The 13,109-nt window shown below is 44.0% G+C and overlaps 1 protein-coding gene across 2 annotated transcripts in view; it reads right to left on the reverse strand.

Moving 5' to 3' along the window:
- MYO1H (myosin IH) overlaps positions 1-13,109 on the reverse strand; it is an 833,585-nt gene that overhangs the window by 705,886 nt on the left and 114,590 nt on the right. For both annotated transcript variants that reach the window (XM_069619421.1, XM_069619420.1), the window contains exon 2: positions 1,669-1,866. The gene's annotated coding sequence lies outside the window, so the exon portion shown is untranslated. The remainder of the gene's footprint in view (positions 1-1,668; positions 1,867-13,109) is intronic.

The raw sequence follows: 13,109 nt of genomic DNA on the forward strand, positions 1-13,109 counted from the left end.
CATTCCAAGGGAAAATTACTTGTTACATTTTAGTTTTGGCACTGGTGTACAGCTAGGAGTGAGATGGTATATGCTACGAGACATGCAGCTTGTAGGTGTTTGGTTATTTACCCGGCCCATTACAGCCCTCCTACCACCTTTTGCTTGCACAAAATCATCCTGATTTATAAAAAGAAAAGTAGCAAATACCCAGGTGCAGGTCTCAGGAAAGGAACATGGGAATGTAGAAGAAAGGTTTACATATTTTTACTTTTAGTAGTGTCAACCAGTTAGGGAAGTGAAATGCATTAGGAACAATGTTAAAGTTCTGTTTGTTTCTGCAGATTCTCCTGGGTCCGAAATTTGACTTGCCAAAGCGTTTAACAGAAAGACATTCCAAGGGAAAATTACTTGTTACATTTTAGTTTTGGCACTGGTGTACAGCTAGGAGTGAGATGGTTTATGCTACGAGACATGCAGCTTGTAGGTGTTGTTTGGTTATTTACCCGGCCCATTACAGCCCATGGCCATGCTAATCCCTATGGTCATTCCCACCCACTGCCTGGCCATCTCCTGGTAGCTCTTTGAGATAACTTTATCAAGCAGTAACATCAAACATGTGCGCTCGAAGTGCCTGTGCCAGCATTGTTCAAAGGAGTCTTCTGAGAGTTAATGGCTTAATTGGGGCAGTAACTGCACCACAGGTTTAATAAAAAAAAGTCTTAAACAAGTGCACTTCAGCCACTTGATTTAAAAGCAGTAAGTGCGTCCTTCACTGAACTATTGTTAAAACAACTATTAGCAAAGCCAAATGTTTTGCCTTGAGTATAGGCATTTGCTAGGCACTGCTATTACATGCCCAGGTTTTCTCATCATTTTGCACCTGCTGCCACCAATGGCCAGTTAACACCACTGTTGACATTGACAATGCTTGTTTTCATTGTTGCATTTGTAGGTTTGTCCCTCATGTGCGTTGTCTAACCTTTGTCCCTTTTCCAGACACACACATTTACCAGTTCTGTGTTTCAGAAAGTAAAACCATTCCCGCCCATTAACGTGCAGATCTGCAGGTGTGCGAACTGGGCACGTGCAGATTGGGAATATGCGCAAACCAAGCAGATTTGCTTTATGAATCCGTTTCATTTTGCGTACATGCGCAGTGCACTTTTTTGCAAGTACAAATGCATGTACAATGCCAAAACAGCTTTGTGAACTATCCCCAGTGTATTTTATTTCGGAGCACAGTGTTGTATGCTTCTCTTTCACAACAACAAGATATTGTTTTCTTCTTTCCTTCCCATCAGTGGCAAGGCCTTGCGTATGATCTGTTGTGGGTTTAGGGACCCCATCCTTGTATACACTCTGTGACATCCATTTGCGTCTTCGTTACACTATAACGTAACTATGGCGTAACTAAATGTTCTGGGCACATTATTACGGATTCACCGACGATGGAATAGTATGATTAAAGCACCTGCTCTCTACCTGAAAACCTTCTGTAAGGGATTACAGACATACAGTGGCCTGCTGCACTTTTCATTTTTGTCCACACAATAGAAAACCTTATATTTAAGCAATAAACACATGTTGCCTTGTTACTTAATCCAACGCTCTGGTATACATGTTCATGGCTTTTTATGGACATTACTTTGTAAAATTACAAAATATCCTCTGCAAAATGAATATTACCTTCCTATGGAGTGGATTTCAATTATTGTGCTCTTCACCAGCAAAGGAGGAACTATTTTTTCTCCTAAATTTAATCATCTGGAGCTTTAAGATCTTGTGGGACCGTCAATGCTGGGGTGGTAAGGAAGACTCCGTCGAGAGGAAAGTAACTCATCAATGCTTAGAGACGGGAGCATCGCAGAATGTGTTGAAAGTGACCTGATAAGACATAAGATGTTTTCAATGGTTACAAAGGCAAGTCATGATTAGCACAGGGCCATTAACTGGGCAGAACTAGATTATTATGCTGAATATCAACTGCCCAGAGTGCTACAAATGAGGTCTTTAATTAAACAGAAACAATGACATCACATGAATTAGAATTTGTCCAGAAAGATATTGGTTTTACTTTTAAGGAACACAGTGTGGCATATTGAGCGCCTGGAGACTGCCCTTTGGTGTTTGTGGTGCACGGTATAAATCAACATAACACGACATAACATATAAGACAGAGACACCATCTCCACAAACACGGTATATGTTTCTTGTTTATATTTTTTTATTTATTCATTCATTCATTCATTTGTAAACGGCACATAGCCCAGGGGCAACTAGGCGCTGATTACAACGTAAGGATATGATTACAGTTTGGCATCTTGGAAGTCATCACTTTACAATTTTACACAGTGCATTGCCTATAGAACATCAAACAGTGAGTTTACATTATGTTCAGCAGTATCTACAGCACAATCCTAGCTTTGAAGCTACAGAGAGTTGTACAACAAGATGATACAGTGAGAGAGCCTTATGATATGGACACAGAGAAGCAGACAATCAAGAGTGCACTTGAAAGAGCAGGCGGGCGGAGACGGGAAATGGAGGGGTTCAGGCAGATGATGCAGGTTATGGAGCAAAAGGGGGATACAGGCTTGCTTCATTTGTTGTTGGCAAAACCACAACTGTCCTCTGGATGAGCCTGTATTCCTGTGAATTCCCAGGATCTGACCTTCCTAACTGCAATGTTGAGACCATGGGTCTGCAACAGCGATTCCCTCTCTTTCCTTTTTCTGCTATCTGAACAGCGAGAGAAAAGCTGTATTAGCACAACTGTTTGTTAATGTCGAGCACTCTAGTGCATCTTAATAGAGCATGGACCTCATTCCATTGCAAAATTAACACCAAATCAGTTAGAGTTGCTGCCACTTGGTCCTGTGGATTTACCACAGGATTACAAGTTATGGTAGGGCCGTGTTTAGTCCCCATTTCTGAAGTACATGGGACTCCATGTAGTTTGTGGTGGAATTACTGCGAGTGGTAATTCTGCCACAGTAATTCAGCCAATTTTTGTAGGAAAAGGACAGGATTGGCCTGCGTAATTCGACAGTCTGGTATAAATTATGGTAATTATGTTACAGCCAAAAAAGTGGCGCAACGGAATTATCAACACTTTTTTACTGCACCACCGAACTGAGGTGGTAAATATTAAATGTACGTTCGCCTAACCTGTACAGTGAGAAAAGCACAGTTACACAAGAAAATTATTTCACAATGTTGTCCAGCAATGGAAAATTTCTTTTTGTAGTGGAGATTAGATGAGAGTTTGTAATGATGTTAGAGTGTTTTTTGCAATCGTTTTCTGCCTAGCTTGTGGTTTTCTGTGGGGTTTATTTTGTGCTTTTGTTGACTCCCACCCCGTTTTCTGAGCTGGTCTGCATCTAGGGTATGCAGCCTCTGTAGTGTAGTCCTTTGTTTCTGTTATTTATTAACTCTCCCCACCCTGGGGCTCATCACGAGTTGGGCCTCAGCCCTTAAATGCGCCGGTAACGCTATTACCGCTACATTTAAGGGTTGGCCCAATCTCAAATTGGATGGTAAATTAGAGTTTTACCTCCAGCAAAAAGTTAGAGATAAAAATGTCCACTTACTGCCCATTTGTGGCATTTTATTGCCAGCGGCAATAGCACCCCCCAACCCCAATGGAGAATGGGATTTACTGCCTCTCCGCATCTCGGGATCTGGCGCAAATTGGGTGGTATTCTGATGCAATTAGCGCCGGGATACCACCCAACTCCTGATAGAGCTTCCTAGCCCTTGTAATTGGCTGAAACAGTCAGGTGTCTCTTTGCCCCTGTTTCCTGGAAGCCATTTCCCCATGTCTTCCTGACTGTAATGCAGATGCATCCTGCAGTGAGCCCACTTGAAAAGCAGTCTTAGGGGCTGGCTGATGCTCAGTGAGTAATTTCAAATCTGTTTTTGCCCTGTTTTCGGTGGCTTTGTGGAGGGATAAGAGTGTTTTTGCAATCGTTTTCTGCCTAGCTTGTGGTTTTCTGTGGGGATTATTTTGTGTTTTTGTTGACTCGTACCCAGTTTTCTGAGCTGGTCTGCATCTAGGGTATGCAGCCTCTGTGGTGCAGTCCTTTGTTTGTTTTTGGCTTTTGTTACTCTCCCCACCATACCCCTTGCAATTGGCTGAAACAGGTGTCTCATTGGCCCATGCCACAGTGGTCCGAAGCCTTTCTACTCTTTCAACTCCATCTCGACCGTGGAATTCACCAAACTACTATTGAGCAACCGACCCTCCGGCTCTCTACTTGAGCCCTGCCCCGGCTCCATCCAGAAAAAAATCTTCACCTCCACTTGCGCTGCGGAACTGGCAAGGTCCATCATGAATGATTCTCTCGCCTCCTGCGTCTTCCCAGAACCCTTCAAAACCATGCATGTCAAACCCCTCCTAAAGAAAGTATACCTCCACCCTCTCCAACCAATCAACATTAGGCCCATATCCAACATCTGATTCTTGGAAAAGCTCATAGACCTCTTTGCATACTCCCAGCTCAACGGTTTAGTTGAATCCAACAACCTCCTAGAACCCATGCAATCAGGCTTCCGTCCGCGCCACGGAACAGAAACCACACTGATCTTGATCTGGGATGATCTGAAAGTCTCTTCAGACTCTCGAGGATGCGCAGCACTTCTTCTTCTTGACCTCTCGCCAGCTTTTGACACCATCAACCACGCAATCCTCCTTGATAGACTACAGTCTCTAGTAATCAGAGACTTTGCACTCAACTGGATCGCCTCCTTCCTCAATAACAGACAACAAATCACTCTACTCACCCCTTTCATCTCTGCACGCTCAGTGAACATTGGAGTACCCCAAGGTGCCTGCCTCTCATCATCTCTTCTCTTCAACCTTTACCTGACCTCCCTGCCAGGGATCATCCGTTCTCACAATCTCACATGCTATAATTATGCCGATGACACACAAATCATCCTGAAAATTCCCAACTCGAGTCCCAATCCTCGTCCTGAGAAACATGACTCACAACTATTGACTTATGGATGACAAATGACCACCTCCTTCTGAACCTTCAAAATTCTGTGCATTACTCTCTGAGGAGATCACTAAACAGACCCCCTATACCTACAGGAAAAGATGATATCTTATCTCCCAAACCACACCCTAAGGTCAAACACAGCCCTCCTCCTTGTGGTCCTCACCTCCAATTCAGCCAGGATTGGAGGGTCTGCCTACTTAACCCTGGCACCGACACTGTGGAACTCTCTGCCTCCCCACATTTGACACAGCCAAGAATACATGGCCTTCCGGAAAGCATTCAAAACCTGGCTTTTCCCCTAAATCATATAAGGTAGCAATTTGGGCCACTCATCCCACCACCAATGGCCTGAATTGGCTAGAACTGTTCAAAGCTGGGGAGACAAGAACAGTTGGGACTCAGAAGTTGGCTCAAGTGACTGGTCAGCTCTCAACAGCACCACACTTATAACCGAACTCCTGAAAAAGATGGACTCAGTCCTGCCCCCCGGAAGGGTGAATAATGCGATACAATTCCACAATTCAAACCAGAAATTAAGCAAGGAATACCCAGACACCAACTGCAAGCCATTACAGGGGACCCCGGAAATGGGCCCACCAGCACTTATAACCAAGCCTCTTTGTTCTAGACAACACCACCAGGCCTGCTCTTGTTAAACCTGTGTCAATCCCACTCATCTGAGAATTAACGCTCAGAACTAAAATCTCCAGAACCAAACAGCACTCATGGTGAAACATTACGACTAGGCCAGGTCATATCATGGCCAAGCCAGTATAGCCTGATCTGCCCAGGAACTACTCTCGAAGACTCGCAGCTCCCTAAAGGGACAATAATGCCATTCAATTCGACAATTGAAACCATAAACTATGACCGGAATATCCACCCACCTGCCGCAAACCACTACCTGAGACCGTGAAAATGGGCCCACCAGCACTTTTAACTGAGCTCCTGAAACAGATGGACTCTGTGCCATCCCCCGGAAGGGTGAATAATACGATACAATTCTACACCTCAAACTAGAAACTAAGGCAGGAATACCCAGCCACCGGCCGCAAACCATTACCTGGGACCTGGAAAATGGGCCAACTAACACTTATAACCAAGCCTCTGAAACAGCCTGACCCTATCCCACCTCATGGGAATGACACTCTGAAGCAGGCGATGAATCTGACAGATATATTCCCTCAGAGAACTAAAGCTTCTCTAGAAAAGACACAGTTAGTTCATCAAACAATGGAAGGAAACTCAGAAACAGGGCTCTCCGAACAATCCACACAAACACTCAAACATAGCAATATTCTCACTCTCTCCTCTACATCAACAGACAATAGAATGCAGCTATACCCCTCGATCAATTCAGCCTAACTGCACACATACCCTCTCACTTTCAATGAACACCTCAACAACCTTTAGAACGCAGCTATACCCCACGAAAAGAATCGGCCTAGCTGCACACATAATATACATAACTCCATCACCGCCAGAATGCAGACCCAAGGTCTATGGGGCCTTGCTGCACACATTCTACTGACAGCACACAGCCATCGCACCACGTCTAGCCTTAGAATGCAGCTACACACCACAATGGCTGCACACATACCGAGTGCACCCAAGCACTGTATATTACCCTTCTCTCTCCACTGACTTGGACTACGTTCCCTGCGGGCGTTCAACCCACAGCACTTTGAGATCATACCAATGGTACATAAGGCGCTATACAAATGGACATAACATAACATTACATTCATATTTTTTCAATGGGATGTGAAAACCAACACAGAGGGCATCAGAGCACTGTACAATAAAACATCCAAAACATTGACAAGACAATGGGCCACATTAGGACCCTGGGGTATGGGTTAACGGCGCCGGAAGAGCTGCCGGCGCTGTTAAACCCATACCGCCGCATTATGAGGTCCCCTCGCGGGACCCGCTCAGGACATCTGGTCAGACCAGACGTCCTTTGCGGGTCCCGCGAGGGGCACAGCATGCTAGCAACGGGCCCGTCATTAACAGGTCTGTTGTTAGCATGCTCCCCATTCCCATTGAGCCCTATGAGGGCTCAAATGGGAATGGGGATGGTCCGGGTTCCCTGAATGGGGAAATACCGGGCCCTCCAAACTCGTAATGAGGCCCAATGTCATAAGAAAATCCCAACACAGAATAAATCCTAAATAATTACAATGAGAAATTACAAGAACAGCATGAAATAATAGAAAACCTGTATATATAAAACTAACAAATAATAAAAAATTGGGAGCTACGCCAGGTTTAAAGGATTTTCTAGAATGCCATCAATTTCTGAAAAGTCATGAAAGCCATTTCACCAGGACAGAGACTGCTGCACTAGAAATCGCTTGTAGCATGAAAGTAGACTAGGGAATCCCGGGCTTTCAAATGGATTGGCCTTTGTAATTGTGGTTACATAGCGGTACAATTACACAATTTCTATAGGTGATAGCCCATTCGTGGTCTTAAATTCTGCCACTAATACCTTCAAGCCGATGCATGACTCAACTGATTATGGCCGAATTCCTTAAAGAGTATGCATGTGCCAAATGCACTAAGAGCCATTTGCTCTTCAGAGGACGCTCTTAGAGATTGCACAAGCACTCACTAGGCGCCCTTTGTACGTCTGCAAGTTGCATGTGTCAATTTATACTACAGGTCGTTTTGATGCCAGAACGAATACACTCTTTATGAAGAAATAATATCTCGATCTATTTTGATATTCTCTTTGTGAATACGCTTTCGATACTTATGATAGCAGAAACAAATGAGGTTTGACTCAGTCTTTTCTAGGATGAGAGTGTGAGCCAGTGTTAGACTTATTAAACCAAGCAAGCATGAAAAAATGCAGAACACTACCAGCAAGAGAATGGGTGGTTGCAAGCACTTGCATAGCTATATTAACACGAGTAACAGTGCATACGTTTAATTAAAGGATCAATAATATCTACCCCTCACAATGCAGCTGCTCATTAACGATCTGTGTCTTATTGTGCAACAGTGGTGGCTGAGGCATGCAAAAGGGGATGCAGGTCACTGCCTACTGTTGGCTGAATATACACTAATGAAAAAAGGATGAGCAGGGCCATTCATGAATATAAATTAGCCACTTGAAGAGCGATAATTTATTTTGAAGATCAACATTGGGTAACTCACTTGCCCCCCTTCCCAGGAGAGTGGCTGAGTGTTTTGTGGCTGCAACAGCCAGTGACTGAGGCGCTGTTCTGTCTCCTGAATACCTCATTGCTGATCTGTCCTCTGAGTAATTTACAAAAGAAAGGCCATATGTCCGCAGTCTGTGTCGAAGTGGCATTGTCCTTAACTTCCTCAGGTTTCTGATATTCTCTCAATTACGCAGTACTTCCAATGGAAGCTCAGCTAACCTCTGTTTTTGGTCCTCATTGCCCACAATGAACATGTAGTGGTCATCTGGTGCTTGCTACTGATGCCGCACACTATTCCCCGATCAGGGTCTGGTGGGAACCTCCTGCACAGTTGCTGGACACATCCGACCTCACTGCCCAGGCCCATCCTGAGCTTCGACCACTCCAAATTCCATGCCCCGCCATCACAAGGCCATAAAACACCTCTGCTATGGACAATATGTTCATATTTGAACCACTTGCAATGCTTTTAATAATTCTGATGCTGGGTCTACCAAGCCAGCCACACTCTTGTGTTCAAGCTTAGACATTTCAAACATAAATACATTGACAGAGAGTAATTTTTCTACCAAATTATTAATTCTATAACAAGACACGTTTACAAAATGTAATTAATCCCTTGCATGCCTCGATCTCTTAGCCAAAAAACTCATCCATCAACTTGCAGTGTGAATACTGAGTGGTCTAACGTGGAGTATTTTGGCATACGGATTGGTGTAACGTACGGTCTTTTTTGTTCCAGACCAATTCTAGGCCACTTGAATACATTTTGTTTGTGCTAATAACTATTTGCATATTGCAGTGGCTGCTCCTCTGCGATCTCTTCTTGGAGAAAGCAGAAGCAGGCCAACCCCCAGGAAGTAAGACTCCTTAGTTCTCAGTACACATCCACTGCCAAGCCCCCCCTACATAGAGCATCCACCATCAGGCTTCAATTGCAGCCTGATTTCAACCTGGTGCGCTGATGCCATCTAGAGAGCAGCTGTAGACAGTGCAATTAGTCAATATAAACATATCACAAGGGACTCTCGACCACAGGGTCGAGTACCTTGAAAATGTCACACAAACCTCTGTGAAGGCATCATGAAGTAGACACAGACAATTGAACTGAAATTTGGGCTACATACTTTTATTAAACAGAAATAGGTTTGGAAAAAGGCCTAACTTGCCCTGTGCTAAAGTGGGATTTCCCTACCCAAATAAAACTAAGGATAGTCTGCATCAGGAAGTCCAAAATAAAAGCATGTCTGTGTCCAAAACCTATTCTTGCTCTTGCCTCTAATTCTATACAATGTGTAGGGATGTCAGCGGCAAAATGAGAAGTGCTCAAATAAAAGTTCAGAGCTTCTTCCAGCTCTTGGTTTGCAAAGGGCCTCCCTTCCCCAAGGTATGAGATAGTTCACAATGCAAAGGGGTTCCCTTCCCCAAGCTGTCAAGTCATTCACCTTTTCCAAAACAAATGTCTTTGTGATACTCTCCAGCTCTTCTGGTTTGGTTACATTTCACCAATTTCACAAAGTACAATTCCTTAATTTCAGGTCACACCAAATTTCCATTATATTCAATCACAAGCTTCTTGGCAGGTATTTTGAGTGGCTTTTCCATAGGTAGGTATTCTCAGTCTAAGCGAGGTTGTCAGACCACACGGTCTACCCATTACAGGTCACGCAGATGACACACCTTACTTGCCTCTTCTTCCTTGTATGCAAGTTGCCACTGTTTCAGCTCTACAGTGGTGCTTGGTTTATTATCATTTCACATCTTCATGATGCTTTACCATTGCTTGCTTTGCCACTATTCACTTGTTGCATTTTCATGTTTCTATGGCTCTTTCCAATGCTTGTTCCCTCAAGTCATACAGTTTGTTTATAACATGAGATTCCACAAAACTGCTTTCATTCAGATCAGTATTCAACAGTACTTGCTTTCATTCAAATCGGTACTCAAAAGGGCTCACTTTTCTTTGGATCGGTAATCAAAATTGCTTGCTTTCATTTGGATCGGTATTCACTAAAGTTCTTATAGGTCAGAAATGCTCACCTGCTGCCCTGGTGTCCCCCTGCCCTGACTCACTGGTCGGTGCTTCCGGCGCTCCAGCGAGCCATCAGGCTGCCATGAGCTCTCTCTCTCATGCGGCACTTCACTCTGTCTCTCCAGCAGCTCTTTGTGGCTTCGCTCCTGCCACTGATGCGTCTCTCGCAGTTCAGGCCTCACCCCGAAGCTTTGCCTGGTCATGCTGGTTTCCTTTCCATAATTTGCCAGAGGCCTCCAGCTTCCTTCAGTCTTGCTTCCCTCTGCATACATTCTGCATCTAACTGAGGCCCTCAAGCACTCTGTCTGCCACGCCGCCTTCCAGGAGCGGTCTGTGCTCCTCCAGCAGTCCATAGATCTGGTTCCACAGCTGACTCAATTTTCACTGATCTTGCTGCTTTTAAACCTCCCACCAGGTCGATTGGTCCTAAAAGTACTAGACTATTCATTGCTGGCTTGGGTGTTCTGCATTCCTCTTGCTTGCCTCCTCCTCGTCCCAGTACTTAACTGGTGTGTGTAGGTGGTGAGTCAATAAAAAGAGGATGTATTTCTCTGGTTTGTCCCTTCCTCTTCCCAGTATCTAACTGGTGTCTCTTGGGGTATGTTTGACGGGGAAAATAGGAAAGGGACTGCAATTAGCCTATAAAGGCCTGCTGGATAGCGGACACACTATGAAAGGGTTAATGGGGGATACCTCATCTCATCAAAGAGTGCCTCTCCTCCACTCACCAAGTCTCCTTCACCCAGGTTGTCCTCCCTCGGATATCCACCCCTGGGTCAGGATCCAGTAGTGAAGGCCTTTCCCTGGCTACTTGGGAGGAGGATATGTTGTGGAAAGAAGTGAGGACGCCCTCCGATTCCTCACGCCTCCTAAAATGAAAATGTGGTGCGTGACTATGCTGGTGGTTGAGTGGATGTTGCAAGGCCTTTTACTGTTCATCTACCCACATGGATTATTTTGGATTGGAAAATGAAACTCTTAGCTGTTAAGAACCTTCAAAGGCATTATTAAGAAGAAAATAGGTCAAATAAAACAGAACAAAAGGACTAAGAGAATAACATTGCAAATCTCAGCATCAAACCCATGTCCCTTTTCCTCATCCCACTCCTGAACTTTGATGTGTTATCACGTGACCTATAGGTGTCCCTTCAACCTTTTTTTAACCCCCCTCCTCTGACCCCCATTTTACTTGTTCCCCATATGTCCTCCATTGGTTTTCTTCCTATCATTTTAGCCGGGAACCTTCAAATTATGCTTAGCTTGATTAGTATTTTGTATCTATGAACCAAAGTCCTAGAAGTGCTGCATCCCTGGTGGGTGAGGATCGGTCCGCTCTCAGAGTTAATGAGCATGGTGTCAAGAAGTGTGGTGCCATTTGGCAAGGACACCTTCTCGGACAGCTGAGCACTAGATTAAGCATGGAGCAGAACAGCAAAGGAGAACGGCTATGGAGGCAGGCTCGGCTAGTGTTTGGGCCAGAGAGACAAGGCAGAAGATGTAGCTGGAGTTGAGAGAGGCTGAGGTCTTCTGTGAGAGGTAACAGCTCATGTGTGCAAAAGGTGAATGTGAGTCCACCCAGCTCTCATGTGTTATTTAAAGTTTGTTAGTGGATTGCTATAAATAGGGGCAGGTCTCAATATTTGCAGCACAGGTTGGCATGAAAGAGAGTTGCAATGCGATGCATATTATCAGTGAATCGTCCTCTTCCACATCTACCTCTCCACTGCCCCTAAATTATGAAGATGAGAGTCATTCTCAAGCTTAATCCGACAAGCATTTTACAGATATCATCATCATATGATTAAGCCGATAAGGGGAGAATAAAGGTAAGAACTTGAGTAGAAGAGAGTCCTCCTCCTCGTTCTGTACACAGAACTAACCCTACTTCATCATCAGTCCTTCTATGTGAAGGAACCCACATGGAATCTCTGGTTAAGGTTTGTACCCATGTACATGAGAGGATATGATTCTGAGCTCATGCAGCCATAGTACTAGTAGTAAAATCAAGTACATGGTGATTTCATCAGAACTCTCAGCCTGGGTTCCCTTTCATTTCTGCAATTGCTGCAATAAAGGTAAGATGCTGGAAGAATGAAAGGACCAAGAAAGAAATGCTCCCCACCCCCAATGTTTACGGCAAAGCTTTATCCTATAGTAGGACAGTGGGACACGCTATCAAATGTTCTGTAGAATGATTCTGTGGTGGGGAGGTTGGTCTGAATATCATCTGCAATAGTTCATGAAAGTCTGACAAGAATCGTACTCAGATTAATAGATGCTGGCGATCATCTGTATGTATTATGCAATATATGCAACAGAGTTTGACATTATTCCTTCTCCTGTGGTACACTACTGAGAACTACTATTCATTGGTCATCCAGGCTCTATGCCTTTTAGACTCATGGAGCACTGGGCAATGGAGACAATAGGATGGAAAAGATGTCCCTGTGATCTCCCCCAGCCCCCTGCAATAATCCCTCATGTGTGTGGCACAGCATGTGCAAAGAAAAGACCAGCAAGATATCACATATACCAGGGGCTTGGTAGGGTTGGGGATAACTGGTATGCCAGCTAGCCACTTTCTCCCTCTCCTTCTGCCCTTATTATTTTTTTTATTTCTTTAGTGATATGGCTTGAAATCAAACCATTCACTATTGAGCATCAACAAATTCCTATTACAAAATACACACATTTTAATAACATTTTAAAACAGTCATATAATAAGCACATAACAGATGATGGAAACAATCGAATTAAAAGGAAATAAGGATTTTAGTAAAAAGAAAAGAAAGATAATTAATGATGAATCGATTAAGAGTCAGGGAACGTTTCCATTGAAAATCTTACAGTAGCTGATAAAAGACACTTGATACCCTTCTAAAATCTTCTTCCATAAATCATTTGAGGTAATAAAAGTTA

Source organism: Ambystoma mexicanum, chromosome 10 (genome assembly GCF_040938575.1).
Source record: "Ambystoma mexicanum isolate Mex_15411 chromosome 10, UKY_AmexF1_1, whole genome shotgun sequence".
NCBI lineage: Eukaryota > Metazoa > Chordata > Amphibia > Caudata > Ambystomatidae > Ambystoma > Ambystoma mexicanum.